At 39.5% G+C, this 20,706-nt stretch overlaps 1 protein-coding gene across 13 annotated transcripts in view; it reads right to left on the bottom strand.

Moving 5' to 3' along the window:
- The window catches only part of LOC109424340 (collagen alpha-1(XVIII) chain), a 1,002,865-nt gene that overhangs the window by 350,630 nt on the left and 631,529 nt on the right, over nucleotides 1–20,706 (bottom strand). The window lies entirely within an intron of this gene.

The raw sequence follows: 20,706 nt of genomic DNA, 5'->3' as shown, positions 1-20,706 counted from the left end.
GATTCGGTTCCGTGGAGTTGCACTACTGGGCGGGGGTGTCGGTCGTGGTAATGGTAATGGTTGGTATGTTGAAACAAATATGCAAACAATTTCAAAAAGCGAATTCAGCAGAAGAGCATTATAGGAATCGTTTCTCATTTCCATTTTGATGTAAAAGCACTAAAAGGGTTTTTTGGATGGAAGCAAAACGAAGGCCGTAGCCAGAAGGCTAAAAACGGGAGACAAGGGGTCCGGAATGTTTTCCATTTTATGTGTTCATCGACAGTAGAACAGCAGGTGCAGATTAACCCAATATTCAAGACCGCATGCCGTAGCTGGGAAGATTAGGTAGGCAGAGCATATTGCAAGAATGCCGAATAGCAACCCTGCTTGTATTGTATTCATAAGAGATCCATTTGCTACAAGATGAGGAAGTAGAGCGAAGCGGACAAGGTGGGCTGACCACGTCGAGAATACACAATTTCACAGTATATAGTTTCGGTATTTTCGTATCCCCTATCAGCTGTTTCATCTTCTCATGCCTCTGCTCACGACTTGGCACCACTGCCGCCGCATAGTTGCATCGGAACCAGTGAGTGGCAATAAAAACTATTTCTCTTTTGATGCTGCTTATCATCGCCCTCATCATCACAACCACCGTCCATCATCATTGCATAACCAACGTCACAGTCATCGTCCTCGCCCCAATACGTAGGTAGGAGTCGTGGGTCACACTATGTGGCCCACATTCGTGAAGAGCGATCCTTCCCAGAAGGGCCACACAGTTACCTACCTTCAGCGCAGCGCAGCGGAAAGATGAGAAGGCGGGTATTCGAGGCATTCGTTTCAAGTTTGGGACCCACATCCCCACAATCCTCACAGGCACACACGTGCTGCTGCTACTCTGCCGACTGACTGTCTGGCAGTCAGTCGTCGCAGTCGTCATCGTCATCAGTCAGTTAGAGTGGTGGATGCTGGGAATTTGAAGTCTGCGGAGACGGGTTGTATGGCAGCAGAAGTAGCAGCATGAAAAAGTAGCAAATTTTGCCGAATGGAAAGCGGTGCAAAATTTATGCGCATTCTCCTGGGTCCTAACAAAGTCTTAGTATTATTTTTCTCCCATTATTTGTACCATGAGAAATTTCTCCTCCCCGCGCGTTCTGTAATGGCAGGTATGTAGGTACCTGCATAGTTTGGACTTTTGACTGGGTTCTCTCTACGTTCCGAACCAAAATAAATATCACTCAAACGACTTATTGCAGCATTGTTATGGTACTTCGAGGAAAGATGATTCTTGTCGGCAACGCGGAAGTCCCTAGCACGGACCGGTTTCTGGGGCAAGATTGCCAGATTTGACAACTACTTTATACCCACCGCAAATACTTCAGTAGAAATATTCACGAAACTAATGCATTTTCATCGAATTTTAGCGATTTTAAAGACTGGTTCGTAAAATGGAAGTGGTGCAAAAAAGCCATCTGCCAAGGGATAAGATGCCACTTAACGACGACATTGAAACATTAAATCAGTCCTGCTTTATCTGCCCATGATCGCATAGTTGGCGTAACCGCCATTGACAATGTCAGCATTCACAAGCTAATATCTATCATATGTGCATAATTGTGACCGGTTTTATTCAATAGAGCGCAAGAATCGACCTTTTTCAACCCCCCCTCCCCACTATGTCACACTTTTTGTATGGGATCTCTAAAATTTTTATATGGGCCGTCACGTTTTGCAAACATACCCCCCTTCTAAAAGCGTGACGTAATTTGTGTACGGCCCCTAATCATTGTTAAAATTTCAAAAGCGTGTTGAAAACTACAGTGGCGCTTACGTCAACTATGCGAATATGGGCAGTTTACGTATACTCAATACATGGAATGTCACACTTTTACACCCATGCACTGTCATGTCATGGTGAAATCGGAGCTGGTTACTCAAGGTTTACACGTGGAATAATTCTGTTCGATCTAGATGGTATTTGTCAAAACCAGAAAAGGCTTGTACTTGCCCTAATGATCGTTTTAGCGCTCTTTTACTGATTATCCCCCATGAACATTACTTAAATATTGCGCCATCATGATTTGGACGAAGTTTCCTAATCTGAACGTCAATCTTTTGTAAAGAAATTAATAAAAAAACGTCAAGACTAGTTTATTTCTTTAAAGTGCATCTTTTTAAGAAGTTTTAAGAAGAAGTACTGTCTTATTTTTTTTTCTTATCATAAGAAAAAGGTACAACTTTCTGATTGAGCTGACAGTATTCAAGGAAAATTATTGAAGAAATCAAAGAAGGATTTTTCTGAAAAAAATCATGGAGGAATATTGGAAGAAACTTCTTTTAGATAACTTCTCAAATGAACCTTTTCGGAAATTTTAAGAAAAATCCATGACGCAACCCGTTAAGGAATCTCTGGAGGAATGTCTGAAGAATCAAATTAGTAAATGGAAATGCTATAAGTTTAATATTGCAAAACGGTCGTTTTAGCTAAAAAAAATCCATCAGGCCAAAATATGGAGTCCGTGTCTCAAGGCTAAGTAGCCCCTCACGGGGAGTATTGTTCTCAAAAATGGTATGGGGTTACAAAAAATATGAATTATTACGCCGAAAAAATACCCCATTCTACTGAAATGTGCTCATAACTGCGATATCTCTTTTCGTTTTTGAGTTATCGAGCAAAATATGGTAGGTTTCCTTTGATATCTCAAAAAATGATAAAAATATTGATTTTGCAGTAGTCTTTTTGTCAATCACTCAAAAAACAAAAGAACTCCAGTAGACTAGGGTATTTTCTACGTCGAACAAAAAATTCAAGTTTTTTGTGACCCCATACAATTTTTGAGAACTTTAGGCCCCGTGGGGGACCACTTAGCCTTAATATACCGACTCCAAATTTTGATCTGATTATTATTAGCTAAAACGATGGTTTTGCAATATTGAACTTTTACAATTCCAACTTTTTCAACAATAGGGACGGCCTAATGAAACTTTTGTTTTGTATTTTCAGATAAAATGTAAATTAATTAAAAAAGTAAACTAACTCATGTGGGAATTCCGCCCAAAAGAATGATGACAAACTTCTAATGATATCCTAGGAGCAATTTCTGGGGAAATAAATTCCTGGAGGGAATACTGCTTGAATCACTGAAAGAAATCATGCGAAAATCTCTGGAGGAATCGCTGAAGAAATTTTTGGAGACATTCCTACAGTTATTCCTGAAGAACATCCTGAAGGAGCTCTTAGAGCAGTTTGTGTTGCAATTCCTATATGAATAGCTCAAGAAAGCTCTAGAAATTCCTTTGATGAAACTGCAAGAGAAATTCTCAAAAGAACTCTTGAAACAAGTATGGGTAAGTTACAGAGATTACAAATACGAATCGTTGACGAAGTTTCTGAAGGAATACTTCGAAGACTTTCTTGAGAAATCCTTTTAGTGAAGAAGCAATCTTCAAGGAATTTCTTAAAGAATTCCACCAAGAATTTCTGAAGTAACCACTACAGGAATTTCTGTAAGAATAATTGAAAGACCTCATGAAGGAACTCCTGGTTTTTTTGGAAAAAAAAATCATGGAAGGGAGGAATCCGTGGAAGATTTTCAGAGAGATTTTCCAGAAGGATTTTTTAATGCATCGATGAAGTAATTGAGTGAGAAAGTTTATGGCAGGCAAGGCTTTCGCAAAAAAACAGGATTAATGTTTGAATGAATTCTTGATAAATTTTGAGAAAGCATTTTCTAGTGGACTTTCTATAGAATCCATGTACCAATTTTTTTGCAAATGATGATTTACCATGATTTTTGCAAATCATGAAAGGTTTTCTAGCAATTCTAAGTATAGAAGTAGTTCCTGGAGAAATTTCAGGAGGAATGGAGATTTTTCGAAAGAATCTTAGAGAAATTTCTTAAGAAATCAATCAAACATTTTGTGATATTATTACTGGAGGAATCTCTGGCAAAATTTCTCAAGGAAACTTTGGGGAAAATTGTAAAGAAACTTTGAAATAATGCTTAAAGGAATGTCTAAACAGGTCCCTTGGAGTTTTTTTTTAGGAATGCTATAGAAATTTTTGATGGAGGACTTTTTAGAAGAAATCCTTGGAGAAATCACTTATGAAATCTAGTTACGATTTTTGCATTTTTTTCGGTCGACCTATGGAAAATTGGAGGACGTTTTTAAGGAGTCCCCAAAGTAAATTTCCGAATAAATTTCTGAAGGTTTTTGAAAAAAAAAACACCAGGTGGAATTCTTTCAAGAATCACTGGAGGAAATTTTGTGGAATACGTGAAAGATTTTGTAACGGAATGTAACGCTTGTAAAAAATCCTGGACAAATTTTTAGAACATATATTTTTAGAAAACATCCTGAAGCCCTTCTTTAAAAATGTCTGAAAAAAAAAACTCTGTTGATTTTCCTGTACGAATTCATAGAAAAAAATTAGAAAAAAATCATACATGATATTTTTGAAGCACACTACTATATTTTTATGAAGATTTTTTTTTGAGAAATTTCAGGAGGAAGTAAGTGGAATTTTTGTAGCATTACTTGGAGGAATATCTTAAAAAAAACATGATAAAAGTTTTCTAAATGATCTTAGGATAAAATTTCTATGAGATTTTCTAATGGAATCTTTGAAGAAATTTCAGGAAAATCTTCTGAAGGATTTCGTTAGAAAATCTCCCGTAGATTCCTTAAACATTTCCTCCAGGGATTTTTGCAAGGTTTTCCTCGAAACATTCACAAGGGAATCTACCGACAAATCATCCAGGGATCCATCTAGAAATTTTAACCTGCGATTCCTAAAAATGTTTTTTGAGGGGTTTCTGTAGCCGGATGTTTTTTTATTTATTTTTTTAATTTTAAAGATCTATTTTCTCCTACTTCACAAGAATTTTGCTAGAGATTTTTGAAAGTATTCTTTATAAAAAAAAACCCTCTAGGTAGAAATTTACAAAGTCGCACGTTTCTTCTAAGGGTATTCTTTTCTAAAACTCATTTTAGACAAGTGCTGTCATAGCAAAATCAGAACAGTAACCACTAACCAGTTCTCAAGGTTTTTAGACTTCAGCGCTCTATATACTGGAGAACTCTAAGGAAATTATTTTCAGATGAGTTTTCCTAATCACGACGATAATTCTTTAGAATAGAATTCCTTCGAATCCTTGAGAAATTCACACCTTTTTTCGTTGGAGTTTCTCAAAAGGTTCCTAAATGATTTTCTCCATATATTCCCGTTGGGTTCTTTTCAGGGATTCCTAAAGAGATTCTTCTGAAAGTTCTTCCAGGGGTTGGATCGTTTACTTCTCTTGGGATTAATAGAAACCTTTCTTCAGAGATTGTTTTCAGAAATTTTCAGAGGAACCGTTCAGAGATTCTACCAGGAGTTTATGGAATCACTTCAGTGTTTTTTTCTTGGCGTTTCTTCAGGAATATCCCAAAAAAATCTTCTTATAATTGCTTCACATCATTCTTCAGTCTGAATGCTATTGTTCAGAGATTCATTAAAAAATATTTTTTGAAATTTATTTGGTGATTACTTAAAGAATTCTTCCATTTGATTGAATTTTTTTCCAAAAATTTCTCTAGCGAAATTTTTTCTTGGGTTTTTATACAAGTTCAAGTTTATTTAGTGCTAACACCTTCCAGATATTTTGTAAGAAATTCTTTCAAGAATTCCTCCAAAAGTATCTCCATAATTGCGATTTTTTTCAAGAATTCTTCCAGTACTTCCGTTTGCAATTTTCTCGAAATTTTTTCAGACACTTCCTTCAGAAACTTCTTTAAAATTTAATTTAGAAATTTCTCATTGTTTTTTTTTTGATATTGTCTCAGAAACTTCTTTGGGATTTTCTTCCTTTATTTCTCCAAAAGTTTCTCATAAAATTTTTCTAGGTATTCCTCTAAAGCCATCTCAAGAAGGTCCCTCAGATTTTTTCCGAGGCATTCCTTCTGTAACACCTTCAACGATTGTTTCTGAAATTGCTTCATTGAAATTTGTTTGGGGATCTCGTTGGGAAATTTTCAAGCATACCTTTAGAAATTCCTTCAGGTTACCTTTGAAGAATTACTTCAACATTTTTTTTATGTTATTTCATAAAAACTTCTGTAAAAATCTGTGAAAAAATATCTGAGAGTTCCAGGAAAAATCTCTAGAGGATTCCAACGTGATGTTTATGCAGGAACCACAGATGGAATTCCAAAAAGATACTTTCTAGACATTTTTTCGGTAACACCTGACGAAATTTTCCAAGGAATTCTTGGAAAATTCTAATAATACCAAAAAAAAACAACAATGAGAAAAAAAACAGAAGTAATTTCTTGCTGACATTCATCTGGAGAAACTCTGAATCTTATGTAAAGATTCCTAGACAAATCACATGGGAAATTTCCAAAGGAATTTATGTAAAACTTCCTTGGAATTGTATCTGAAAAAAAATTCTGAATTTCCTTAAGAATCCGAGTGAACCTCCTAAATGTACCCTTGGAAGAAATCCAGGTAGAATTTCTGGTGAAATACATAGAGGAATACCTGGAGTAGCTAATGATGAAATCTTTTTTTGACTTTCTGTATTAATCTCTGGAATTATATCTGCTGGAATCACTAAACAAACACACGAAAGAACTTCTAGAGAATTTCCTTAAGACATTCTATGAAGAAATTTATTGAAGAATCCCTGAAAGATTTTCTGAAGCAATCGATGAAGAAATTCCTAAAAGAACCTTTAAAATTGAATTCCTGGCGTTATGTTGGAATTGGGAAAGTCTGCGAATTAAGTTCAGAGGTTCACAAAAGTGTGATAATCCATAAATGAATTTCAGAGGAGGTTCATTTTGCTTAATAGGTTCTCTGTAGAAATATTTATAGAAGAACTTATGCCTTAAGCATCCAATATTTCATAAGTAATGTTTGGATTTTGAATAAATCCCTGAAGAAATTTCTGAAAGAATTCTGAACTCTTGATTTTCTAGAACTTTAGCGCCGTTAGAATGTCTGGAATCCATAGATGGTTTTATAAAATAATCCCTTTTCCACACGTGCTAAATAAAAAAAAAACTCTCGATATTATGACTTTTTCGATGGATTCTTGCAGAAATTTATGACGGGTATTCTTTACAAATTTATACCCCAGGAATTTCCCCTGAAACTCCTATATGGGCTCTTTCCCAAATTTTTAAAAGGTTCATTCTGAATTTTTCTCCAAGAAATAATTAAGATATTTTACTAGCAATTCCCAACAATTCCCAAAATCTTGCATGAAATGCTTCAGAAATCTTTAAAGAATTGTATCGGAAATCCTTTAATTCTTTTAGATTTTTTTGAGAGCTACCTCGATAAATTTATCGAAAAATCATTCAGAAAACCATCTGTGGGCATCTTTAAAATTCTCTCCAGCAATTCGCTCCACGGTATTTTTAAGGTAATTCTGAAAGGAATTTTTCGGAAATTCTGAAAACTCTATCGAAAATTCATAGGTTCATTATAAAGTTATCTAGGTATAACCCCAGGAATATGTTTAAGAACTGCTTTATAAATCCTTCCTTTCAAAATTCCAATTTTTCTTCTGGGATCACTTCAAAAAATTCCATAAGGATTTCTCTAATTGCTCCTACGGTGGCATCAGGAATATCTCTTCGGATTTTTTCAGAGATTCGTTTAGGGATTTTTTGAGAAGTTTTTCCAGAAGTTGCTCAAAAAATTACTGGGACTGTTTGAAAGAATCGTTGAAGGAATGTCTAAGGAAATCCATGGAGGATTGCCTCCCAGTGATACGATTGGAGATTCATACAAGAGGTTTTTCTTTTCATTTTTCTGAAGGGATTCCTGAACAAAAAATCCTGAAACAATTAGTTTTTAGAAGTTTTTTTTTTGTAAAGGAATTCCTGAATGATTGGCTGAGAGAATAACTGAATATACTCCTTAAGAGTCCTACCTAATTCCCAAAAAAAACCTGAGAACCTTCAGGAAGAACTCTGGAAGTACCGTAAACCGGGGTCAAATTGATCTTCGGGTCGAAAATGATCAGACGTTTTTCGATTAGAAAAAGCATATTTTCAATAACTTTCTTTACGGTATCGTGCTGTTGGAATCTGATCTTCATGCTATTTGGGAAAAAATTAGAAATAGTTTCTAGGAAAGTTTCTGGATTACTGAAGAAAAATCCTAGCGGAATTTTTGTTTATTAATCTCCGAATCTCCGCCTGAAAAGATTGCATCTTTTGAAAAAAAAAAAAAATAGGAGATTTTCTGGAGAAACTTTTAGAGAAATTCCTAGAAGAACTTCTTGAGAAATTTCTAAAACAGTTCCTGGAGAAGTCTCAATGAAAACCTCTTGGGGGAAATACTGATAATATTCCTTGAGGAATTTGTTCAGAAATGCTTGAAGAAATACTAGAAGGAATACATGTACGAGCTTCTATAGAAATCTTGAAAGGAAATCCTTTAAGACACTTCCTTAGAAACTTCTGAAGAAGGTCCATCGAAAATTCCTGACAGAATCCCTGGAGAAATTATCTGGTGGTATTCATGGAGGCAATTGTGGAGAAAGTTTTAAAAAAGTATATGGGAAGGAAAACATTTTCAAAGAATTCCCGTAGCAATCTTTAACCTTCCGGCAGTCGCGCGGTTGGCCACCTCCACCTGAACCACACTAATGCTGAGTACAAAAAGCGAGTTTTTTTCAACGTGTTGTACAAAATACAACAGCGCGATCAGTCGAGGGTTAAACAATTTTCGCTGAAATTTCAGCGAGAATGCCTCTTCAATCCTAATTACAGAAAAATAATGTGAAATAATAATTCATCAAGGGGTTTTTCACAATAGTTCTTAATGAAGTGCAATATTGAAGGTATTTCCATGGAAGAGTACGGGTTATTGGGGTAAAGTAGACCACCTAAGCATATACTTTCATCTAATTTATCAACCGTGAGATTTATATTCGAAACATTTATGGATATTGTCGGTCATTGTCTACTTAAAGAGCAAGAGAGTAGATTTTTTTTTATTTTCGATCACCTAACCTAATTTACAGCTCTATTGTCCACTAGGGCACTGCATGAGCGATTCCAATTAGAAGCTGTACATACACTTTGTACAGCGCCTAAATGTATTCTATTATAATTGTACGCGAACTGGTTGCCGTTGCGCTGATTCACTTTCTACCCTATCATGGTAGAATGATGAGCACGAGGATGTTGAAGTGTGGCTGTTGGTTGCTCATGTTTCCAGTCCGATTGGGGGTCCATTATGGGTTGCAGTTCGCCGATGTCCAAGTATCCGGGTTCATTAGAGCCATGGGCTCAAAAGAGGGTCAGTGTCAGATGCTATCAGGGGGAAAGACCAACTGACGAAAGTGCCGGGGCTGGGATCAAACCCATGACCATCTGCTTATGGAGCAAACGTGTAGCCACTACGCCACGGGCCCCGGTTAAGGGAGTAGATATGTAAAGTAGGTAATGAAATGAAAGACTTGATACTATTCGCAAGGGTGCGAAAAAGTGAAAGTTTTGCATATGATTTCGATGAACAGTATAGTGCAGGTCGTTAAACATAGTTAGTGTCTCCTTCCTGCCAATGATTTATTAATGTTTATAACTGCAAACAATAAGTTCCTAATCCACAAAACGGCAGGAGGCATCAACAACGAACGATAGACAGTTCCACCCTTGAAAAAGGCCGAAGATGAAGTCCCGAAACGTCGTGCAGAACAAAACTATCCGTTTTGATCTCCTAGACTGCGAGAGCCAGTAAAAATGAAAAAAAAAAACAAATCCAGTCGAATCTTTACGTTATAATATACCGCAATGATTTGTATAATGAAAAATGAAAAAAAAGTTTGACCACTGTAAATACAACTCCAGTATCGTCAGGCCAGACACAAGAAATCAATTCAGATTCAGATTCAGATAACTGCTTGTGACGAACAGGTATCTTCAGTGTGTGAGTATTGATGATCTTTTATTTTCAGGCGAGAATGGCTCCAGCTACGTTTACCGCATCTGCACAAGTTCATGCGGATGTCGGAGTGTTGTTGGTAAATGCTTATTTTTGACATAGGGGTTCACGCATTGGTGCGTGGATGCCAGGCGAATAGTGATATATTATGTGATTACTGTGAAGCACAGATCGCTTGATTGCATAACCTGTAGGCGTTATATTATAGATTTACACTATGCTGTGAAAATTGCATGGAAGGGAAACGGCTTTTTTTAAAGCACTTCTGGTCTTAGCAATGGCTATTAAACATACGTTTATACTTGAGATGTATATTTTTTATGAAGGCTTTAAACCTACGTTCATTCGCCTCTTGAAAATGAGATGTATATGTAGAGGAGAGTATATAGAGAAATAAGATAGAAAGATACAAAGAAGGAGCAAATGGCCGATCCAGGGATTGAAGTCCTGGGTTGAGCATGTGAATCAGAAACGGTAGCCACTCTGGTCTTTCAGAAGGATATAATGACATGTGAAGACCTTAAAGTCAGACATTAAGCAAAAAAAAAATGTTCAGGTATCTGGCCCCTCCTTTTGATTAGGACCAGCAGTCAATTACCTCGGGACCTATCAACTATGCATGAATGTGAGACAACCATACAGCCATTCTGCGGTGTATGCTTCAAGAAATGAAAACCTTAATTTCTGCAGGTTCATTTCAATTTCATAATTGGGTCAAAGCGGCACTAAAACTTCAATGCTGGTTGCACCAGCTAGTAGGTAATAGCTTTTAATCTGGGTAGAGGACATGTGTGTGTGCCGCCCTTGTATGTACCTTGCGGTTAGTGTAACCAATTTCATCACAAATGGATCGACGACGACAATTGCGGACCCCAGCGCAACAGAAGCTGGGCTCAATCTCTTGTTTAAAACTCTCAACCTTACGGCAAGCGGGTTATCACAGGGGGTACAAAGCAAGGACGATGGAATCGAGCACAAGCGTCGTCGTCCTCTGTGCAGTAGTGCAAGGTTTTATTCATAAATATGCCGTGAATGGTGGTGGTACTCTCCGATGCTGGACTGCACTCTGCAGCGACTTTTGACTTTTACTTCAAGAGGATGCTACTGGCAGACTCCGGCAGACAGACAGACACACACTGCACTGATTGTACTGCAAAGAGCTAAGCAAAGTGCCGAATGTCCTTGTTTGCCTGGCATCATCATCATCATCCTTTCGGTTCTTGGGCAGAAGGGATTTGGCATGGGAGAAAGGGTGTGGCGTGTGAGGTGTAACAACCATTTCAGTAAATTCGACTGGAAATCGATTTGAAGCGACACTTTCGAGATGGCATTTGGCACACTTCCATATGGGTCGGATGTAATCGAGGGCGATATGAGCGAACATCAGCAGGGGATTAGTGATGGAAGGGAAGGTGAAATTTGATTATGGTCTGAGATTGAATGTGAAACCAGTCGGATGGAAACAAATCGAGTTAGGAAATGATATAACATCAGCGTTCTAGAATTTAAGAGTCCCAAACAGTTTATTGTCCTCTCATTTTATCATCTTTTCATTTTCTCCTGTTTTAATCTTTAATCTCTGTCTTCTCTGTCTTCTTTGTCTTCTCTGTCTTCTCTGTCTTCTCTGTCTTCTCTGTCTTCTCTGTCTTCTCTGTCTTCTCTGTCTTCTCTGTCTTCTCTGTCTTCTCTGTCTTCTCTGTCTTCTCTGTCTTCTCTGTCTTCTCTGTCTTCTCTGTCTTCTCTGTCTTCTCTGTCTTCTCTGTCTTCTCTGTCTTCTCTGTCTTCTCTGTCTTCTCTGTCTTCTCTGTCTTCTCTGTCTTCTCTGTCTTCTCTGTCTTCTCTGTCTTCTCTGTCTTCTCTGTCTTCTCTGTCTTCTCTGTCTTCTCTGTCTTCTCTGTCTTCTCTGTCTTCTCTGTCTTCTCTGTCTTCTCTGTCTTCTCTGTCTTCCCTGTCTTCTCTGTCTTCTCTGTCTTCTCTGTCTTCTCTGTCTTCTCTGTCTTCTCTGTCTTCTCTGTCTTCTCTGTCTTCTCTGTCTTCTCTGTCTTCTCTGTCTTCTCTGTCTTCTCTGTCTTCTCTGTCTTCTCTGTCTTCTCTGTCTTCTCTGTCTTCTCTGTCTTCTCTGTCTTCTCTGTCTTCTCTGTCTTCTCTGTCTTCTCTGTCTTCTCTGTCTTCTCTGTCTTCTCTGTCTTCTCTGTCTTCTCTGTCTTCTCTGTCTTCTCTGTCTTCTCTGTCTTCTCTGTCTTCTCTGTCTTCTCTGTCTTCTCTGTCTTCTCTGTCTTCTCTGTCTTCTCTGTCTTCTCTGTCTTCTCTGTCTTCTCTGTCTTTTCTGTCTTCTCTGTCTTCTCTGTCTTCTCTGTCTTCTCTGTCTTCTCTGTCTTCTCTGTCTTCTCTGTCTTCTCTGTCTTCTCTGTCTTCTCTGTCTTCTCTGTCTTCTCTGTCTTCTCTGTCTTCTCTGTCTTCTCTGCCTTCTCTGTCTTCTCTGCCTTCTTTGTCTTCTCTGTCTTCTCTGTCTTCTCTGTCTTCTCTGTCTTCTCTGTCTTCTCTGTCTTCTCTGTCTTCTCTGTCTTCTCTGTCTTCTCTGTCTTCTCTGTCTTCTCTGCCTTCTCTGTCTTCTCTGCCTTCTTTGTCTTCTCTGTCTTCTCTGTCTTCTCTGTCTTCTCTGTCTTCTCTGTCTTCTCTGTCTTCTCTGTCTTCTCTGTCTTCTCTGTCTTCTCTGTCTTCTCTGTCTTCTCTGTCTTCTCTGTCTTCTCTGTCTTCTCTGCAGCGCTGTTATTGGTCGTGAGCTTCCCATGACGATGAACAAGTAGGCTCTTTCATCGTCGCAAGATAAAACGAGGATTCGCGCACTTCGTCATGTCATTTTGCAATGATCAAGCATCATGACGGAAATTTTCATATTGTTTTGAAATTAAAATTTTCTCCTGGTCCGAGCAAATTTAGGCAAGCCGTTGTATTTAACAGATAGAGAGGACATACATTCATGCTTTAAAGGAATTAAACAACGACAAAATCCATGAATGTTGTAGTAATTGCCTTGTTTACAACCATGTTCCGCTCCGTCGTGACCGAAAAATGAGCGAATATTGTTAGACTCTCTTGGTCATTGTCTCCCGATTCGATGACATTGAGAGAGGCACTTCTGTAAAATTCGCGTGACGACCCGTGTTGACGCTGACGCTTTCCAAGCCTGCTTCTCTGTCTTCTCTGTCTTCTCTGTCTTCTCTGTCTTCTCTGTCTTCTCTGTCTTCTCTGTCTTCTCTGTCTTCTCTGTCTTCTCTGTCTTCTCTGTCTTCTCTGTCTTCTCTGTCTTCTCTGTCTTCTCTGTCTTCTCTGTCTTCTCTGTCTTCTCTGTCTTCTCTGTCTTCTCTGTCTTCTCTGTCTTCTCTGTCTTCTCTGTCTTCTCTGTCTTCTCTGTCTTCTCTGTCTTCTCTGTCTTCTCTGTCTTCTCTGTCTTCTCTGTCTTCTCTGTCTTCTCTGTCTTCTCTGTCTTCTCTGTCTTCTCTGTCTTCTCTGTCTTCTCTGTCTTCTCTGTCTTCTCTGTCTTCTCTGTCTTCTCTGTCTTCTCTGTCTTCTCTGTCTTCCCTGTCTTATCTGTCTTCCCTGTTTTCTCTATCTTCTCTGCCTTTCTATTTTCTCTGTCTTCTCTATCTGCTCTGTCTTCGCTATTTTCTCTGTCTTCTCTGACTTCTTTGTTTTCTCTGTCTTCTCTGTTTGATCTGTCTTCTTAGTCTCCTCTGTATTCTCTTTCTTCTTTGTTTTATTGTCTTTCCATCGTCTCGTTGTCGTATATTATTGTCTCCTTGTCCTTCCCTCGTTTTCTTGTCTTCTCATGTTCTTGTTTTCTTCTCTTCTAGTCTTCTAATCTTTTTTGTCCTCAGTTGTCTTGTATTGTCTTGCAGTGCATGTTTAACATGCTAGTAATAGTCATGATTCATTACTCGTTCCTGATGATTAATAACTAAGCATAGCCAAATCACTGCTCATTTTTTCAAATATGTTTTTCACATCATCTGCGTAGAGATCAATAACACCTCCGATACTATCTTCGTTCCGTAACCTGCGAGTCATTTCCCCCAGACAGTGATGACAAATTGCAAAGCTCGTTCCGCAGGCTCCCATATTCCCATCCACGTACACGTAGGGCACGACTTCCACCATGAGGCACGTGTTGTCAGCAAATGTTTGTTATCACTTTCACATTTGGCCATATATTTATGCCTCGTGAGTGAAGAAGTAACATTACAGCCCAGCCCGGATGGCTGCTCGATGTAAAATGGCGATGGATATCTCGGGTTTTGCTCGGTCATTGTGCCTGCCATTCAGGCAAAAACCATTTGCCAACACGCAGCCAGCCGGCATATTTAGCCGAACATATATTTTCTGTCACGCATATGCGCTTGATTGAATTTGTTTCCCATCAATCATTCCTACTTTTTGTACGGACCGCAACTGTGTACACTCGGATGGATCGATCCTTGTTTAGTCCTACTTTCTCGGGTCAAAAGCAGATCCATAACTTAATTAGAAAATGTAAAATGTTTTTAGTAAAAAAAGTGGGTGTATCGCAGCCAAATGAGTTACTGGACCTTTCCAGAACATTAGTTTCCATCCATCTCTGTTGCATTTTTTCCATACATTTCTTCCCATAATTCACACATTCCATTCGGGTGTACCTCAGAACCATTTCGCACCGAAATCCTGCAAGTTTTTGCAACCCACCTCCGACTGAAAGCAATTTTCCTAAATATCATCTTCGCCCCGGTTCCCCCCAGAAGCAAAACGAGTATGTAATCATGATTGTCGCAAAATGTCCATTTTCCCTCACAGTCAGCCAGTAGCGAAATCCATAAATATTGAAAGTAAACGAACTTCCATCGGTGGTGAATGGAAAGAAAAATCTCCCCGGTCGTAAATCTTCGGGCGTCTCGAGTGGAAAAACTACTAACGACCTGGCTCTCTCTCTCGTCGTTGTGCTTCAAAGTTAAGAAAAGAAACTCGAAACTTTTCTTTCTGCATATGCATGAACGGCTGGAAATAGACATCCATCCCATATTGGAGAGCGCGATTCGTTAGCGATACATCATCAAACCCAAGCAACACACATGTTATAATAGAGTTACGACAGCGCAAGTTTTGGTTGTATAGAAGTTTATTTTACGTTATTCTAACATTGTGTTGAAATAACGTAAAATAAACTTCTATACAACCAAAACTTGCGCTGTCGTAACTTTTATATAACATGTGTGTTACTTGGGAAGCCAATTTCACATCGCTCGAAAGCTGGAGTTTTTCCCCGAGGCACGGAAAACAACCCCACGGCGAAAAATAGCTTCGCTAGTGTTGTTACAGCGGAATTTCCAATTACATCATCCACGCTGCTCGGGGCGTGCAGTGTTTTTTTTCCTCCAGAGCTAGGATTTGCGTCAGGATTCCGACGTGCGAAAGTTTCACGATTTAACGGGGAGGAATTTCCGCCTCTAACGGCTTCATTTGACCGCCCTTGTTTGCCCTCTTTGCCGTTGTTGGGAGATTACCTCGCAAAGGATCAAGAAAGGAATTCGAAGAATGTTATGCAGCTTCTTGAACTTTGATCCTTTGGTTTCTTAAGTTGGTTGGGTGGGTGTTTCAGGGTTGAGGGTGGAGGGGGAGAAAATTGCGTCGAGAAGTTGTGTGGAAAGTGATTGCCTTAGGTGCACCGATCTTTTCTATGAATTGCTGGAATTAGTTACGCGGGATGAAAGCGATGTTGAATCGAATCTACAAAGCCACACTTTTTCGGATTGATTTTTGGTGAATCGGTAGTTGAGCAATAAGACAATTTTAGCCCAGACCCGTGCACATAAGAGATACAGGGCATAATCCATAAGTAACGTTCACTGATTTTTGGCCATCTCAGAACCCCCTTCCTTTTACGCACAGATGCAGTCTTTAGAAAAGCTGTCAGTATCTTATTTTAGGAAATTATTTTCAACATACCTTTGCTAACATTTATCTATAATAGTGGGAGCATTGACTGGTTTTCAAATAATTTGGAAATATCAGTTTGTACAAGGTTGTTACGGATTTTCGTTAAATACACCAACTAGCTCATCCACTTCAATGGACTTGCCATAATTAGGGTAATCCCCAAATGTTTAGCGATTATCTCTGAAGTTGTTGTTTTTATTTGTTTTTGTTTTTCCATTGTAGTAGACAGATATCCAGTGTGGGTCATTTTAATTCCCTTAAACTTCATTTTTCAAAAGAAAATATAACATGTGTATCGGAAGTTTTCGACCCGAATGTTGAACACTTCTAGAAGATAGCTCATCCTAATGTTGACTGATTCTCGCTTAACCCGTAAACACCCGGGACGATCTTCTTTTGGTAAATAGAAATTCAACACATATCTTCTTTGTCTTTAAACATGGTACCTCCCTTTTTGCTTAAAGGCTTTTTGTATTTTTTATAACATCAACGTATTGTTTTTAACAGAAAACGTCCAAAGAGCAACATAAAAAAGAACTCGTAATATTCTGAGGCACTACTGACACAATCGTGAAAGAATAACACCGACACAGTAACGAGAAACAATAGTATAGCGTGCAGATCTTTAAGGTCTCAGTTCCAGAATAGTTTCGATGACGTAGATCACCGAGTGAAGGTTGCAAAGTTATCAGAATTGCACTTCAAAGCTCCAAAAGTAGCGTAGATTATGTCCCGCCAGCATTCGCTACAATAAAAATAAGATTTACAGATATTGCGACCCATACTTCAAAATACTTTGGGGTTCACCTGCATGCCAGTGGGCGCCCAAATAGCAACATATAGATAGAGGTACATTCGTGCTATTACGAGGTACAACAGATACGATCGTGAAAGAATTATGCCAATGGAGTGAAGAGAGACATTGAAGGTCCTAATTCCAGAATAGTTTGGATAGCCTAGAATATTTTAGAGAGGATTTTAGAGGATTTCAAGAGAGATTCAGGTAGTTTCCAGAGTTTCAAAGCGTTCCAGTGTTTCATCCCTTGAGATCCCCCTGGATCACTTGGAACACCCCTGGAACGCCTCTGAAACCGCTTGAATCTCCCTGAACCACCTTTGAAATCCCCTGAGGTACACCAAACCTCCATTTAAGTAACGAGTTCGGGCTGCCTGAATAGAATTTTAACCTAAATGGATTCATTACCTAAATGGATTTGAAGATTGCAAAGAAGTTGAAGAAAGGCGAGGATTTCATGGGTGTTTTAGGAGAGGAAGGGGGGGGGGATCTCAGAGACGTTGCAGCCGGGGGAGGCTTCATGGGTATTTTCGGGGAGTTTCGAAGGGTCCGAAGGGGTTTTAGGGAGATTTCGAGGGCATTTCAGATAGCTTCAGATGATTTTTGGTGGGTTTCTGAGAGTCTAAGGTGCGTTACATGGGGTCCGAGGGGGATTTCAGAAAGCTTCAGACGATTTTTGGCGAGTTTCGGAGGCGTTAATCAGGCGTTACTTAAGAGTTTCCGGGGATTTCTGAGGGTCTCAGGTGAGTTACTTGGGGTCCGAGGGAGTTTTAGAGGGATTTCGTGGGCATTCCAGAAAGCTTGAGAGGATTTTTGGCGAGTTTCAGAGGCGTTACGCAGACGTTACGTAGGCTTTTACGGGAGTTTCTGAGAGTCTCAGGTGCGATACATGGATTCCGAGGGGGTTTAGAGGGATTTTGAAGGCATTTCAGAAAGCTTCAGATGATTTTTGGCGAGTTTTAGAGGCGTTACGCAGGCAAACTCCCCCCTCATTGCCTCCCCCCTTCGAGCACGCCCTGAACTCCCATTAACTCCACTTGCAACTTAGTTCCCTTAAACCAACCTTATCCCTAATCTAAAACACTTCAACTACTCGGAACATAATCAGATTCCATTTGGTAACGTTATCTAAATGGAGGGACCCAAATAGATTTTACTTAAATGGATTCAACCTAAATGGAGGTTTGAGTGTATTTGAAACAGCCCTGGAATGCCTATGAATTTCATCGAAAACTCCTGATCCACCAATGGCTTCCCTTGAAACCACTGGAATACGCTTGTGAAACCACCTGAATCCCCACGAAATGCCCACGAAACAACCAGATACCCCCTGGAACACTCATTGAATCTTCTCAAACCCCCTACAGCCCCAAGAAACGTCCATCACACCTCTTTAAACCATTAACCCCCAGGGAATACCTAAGAAACGCCTTGAAAATCCCTTAACGTCTTGGAATACGCCTGACATCCCTTGGAACACCTCTGGGATCTTTTAAAAACCCGCTGGAACGCTGCTGAAACCCCCTGAAACTTCTTGGAACGCCATGGACCGCCCAAGAAACCTAGTGAGACTCTGTAGATCACCACTGGAACGGTCCTGAAACCACATGGAATACCTCTGTAACACCCCTGGAACGCCCTCAAAACTCCCTCAACATCCCTTCACCCTATTAGAAACCCAGAAACACTCTTGAAACTGACTCAAGCCCGCCGGAACGCCTTCGAAACCGCCGCTCCTCAGGACCCCATGAAACCCCCTGATACCTTTCGAAGACCCCTGAAACGCACCTGAAACATGTCTGAAAGTCCCTGAGCTCCATAAAACGTCTATAAAACCCCCGTGAAAACCACTGGTCCGCTCCTGAAACTTCCTGAGACTGCCTAAAACGCATTTTAAACTCCCCGAAATCCCATGGAACACCCCTGGAATGCCACTGGAACTCACTCAACATACTCCATAAGAACTACCCAGAAATACTATTAAAACTAACCAAACCTCTCCGGAACGTCTTTGAAAGCCCCCGAAGCAGGGATGCCAGATGATTTTTTTGAAAAATCTGTGTCGCTATTCCCAAAAATCTGTATCCCATACAAAATTTGGGTGAAAAATCTGTATCCCATACAAAAATAAATTAGTTCGTCTAGCCCAAAAATCTGTATTTCATATAAAACGAAATCTATACGGGTGCTCAAAAATCTGTATAATACACATACATCTGTATATATGGCATCCCTGCCCCGAAGCCCCATGCAACCCTCAAGAAACCTCCTGAGACCATTGGAACACTCCTGAAACGCTCCCAGAAACGGCCTCAAATTTCATAGAACAACCCTGGAACGACTTTGAAACCCCTGAAACCCAACGGAATACCGCTGGAACGCTCCAGAAACCCCCTACACTCCCCTGATACCCTATTAAAATCCCAGAAACACTCCAGAAATCCCATGAATACCTCTTGAATGCCTCTGAAACCTCATTAAGCTACCTAGAACGCCTCTGGAACGCTTTCAAAATATCCTGATGCCCCCAATAGAAAGTTTCTGATACCTCCAGAAACCTCTGGAACGCCTTTGAGACCCCTTAACGCCCTGTATCACCCCAGAAACCGCTTGAAAACCTCTGGAACGCTCCAGAAACTCCCAGAATACTCCTGGAAAATATCCTAAATACCTTTTGGCCGCTCCTGTGAAAATCCATGGAACGCTCTTGAAACCCATTGAAACTAGTTTTTTTAGAAAACACAAAATAAACGAAATTTGTATGAACTGTAGGCGTACACTTTGGCCACTCAGTCAACAAATTAGCACGTATGTATAATGAAGTTTATGACCATGTTATATGTATTTACAATGCAGTTAAGTTACATCGCATGAAATGCAGCAAAAACGCCTTATGCGTGCAAAAGTTGAGGCGATGTACGTGCATTGGCGGGACAATAATGATGCCTGTCTGCGACCACAGAATCCCACCCAACCAACAAACGATCGTATATGATGTTGCATTGGAGGCTAAAGTGGTAGAGATATGCGTGCACTTTACACACGGTGAAATGAGAGCTTGTACGTATTTGGAATTCCATTATATTAACGTAAACAATTGAAGCTTATGCGAGTTTGTTGGCGCACTTTAACGAGTTTACCTTTACATTTCTGCGATTTCATTCGTACATCAATGGTAGTTAAACTGGCATCATGTGAAAAGTACCAAATCAAGTCGTATAATCACCGTAGTACGCATCTATGCGGATTCATTTGTCACTTGGCGAGTTCGCTCGTACAATTTAGTGAATAAGTTATGTTTATCGTAAAAAAACCTCAGAATATCGTTTGCTACGATGTACTTATACATTCGACATTTCCAGATACTTCGCAATAAGTCCAAACAATAACATCATATGCGATGATAATTGTCCCTTCGCCGAACATATATGAGATAGCAACTTCAAGTAGTACTTTATACGTTGTACGACGTACATCCTTATTCGACTCCCGGTTGTCTGGGCAGACCTTGCTCCTATTCCTTTAGAGTTTACATAATTCATACGAACCATATGTACTCTGTTAAACGGGAAGGGGAGCTTTAGTATTTCTAACATGAGCAATTGAATGGATTGTCTCGGGTGCGCAGCACATTTTTAATAGTATATTTCACTTGACTCATAAGCGATTGAAATGGTTAGAAGCCTTGAATGAATGGCCTCACCAGCATTGGAGTAGCTGGAACACTTAGGATAATTCGCCAATTGTTGAACGATTAGTACTGGCATTTTTGTTTTCGTTTGTTTTTTCGTGCATAATTCCACTTCAGTTGAAAAAATCTGGTAAACGTCTAGACCCACTTATTCCTTATACTTTCCACTTAATTTGTATTCCCTTGAATTCCATTTTCTAAGAGAAAATGGAACATTTGTATGGGAAGTCTGTAACCCAAATGTTGAACGCTTCCTTAAGCTAGCTCATCCTAATTTTGGACGATTCTCGCTAATTGTTGAACGGTTCAAGCTTTGTTCGT

The sequence above is a fragment of the Aedes albopictus genome, chromosome 2 (assembly GCF_035046485.1).
Source record: "Aedes albopictus strain Foshan chromosome 2, AalbF5, whole genome shotgun sequence".
In the NCBI taxonomy this organism is placed as follows: domain Eukaryota; kingdom Metazoa; phylum Arthropoda; class Insecta; order Diptera; family Culicidae; genus Aedes; species Aedes albopictus.
The sequence above is the reverse complement of the archived record's forward strand: the minus strand, read 5'-3'. Positions and strand labels throughout refer to the sequence as shown.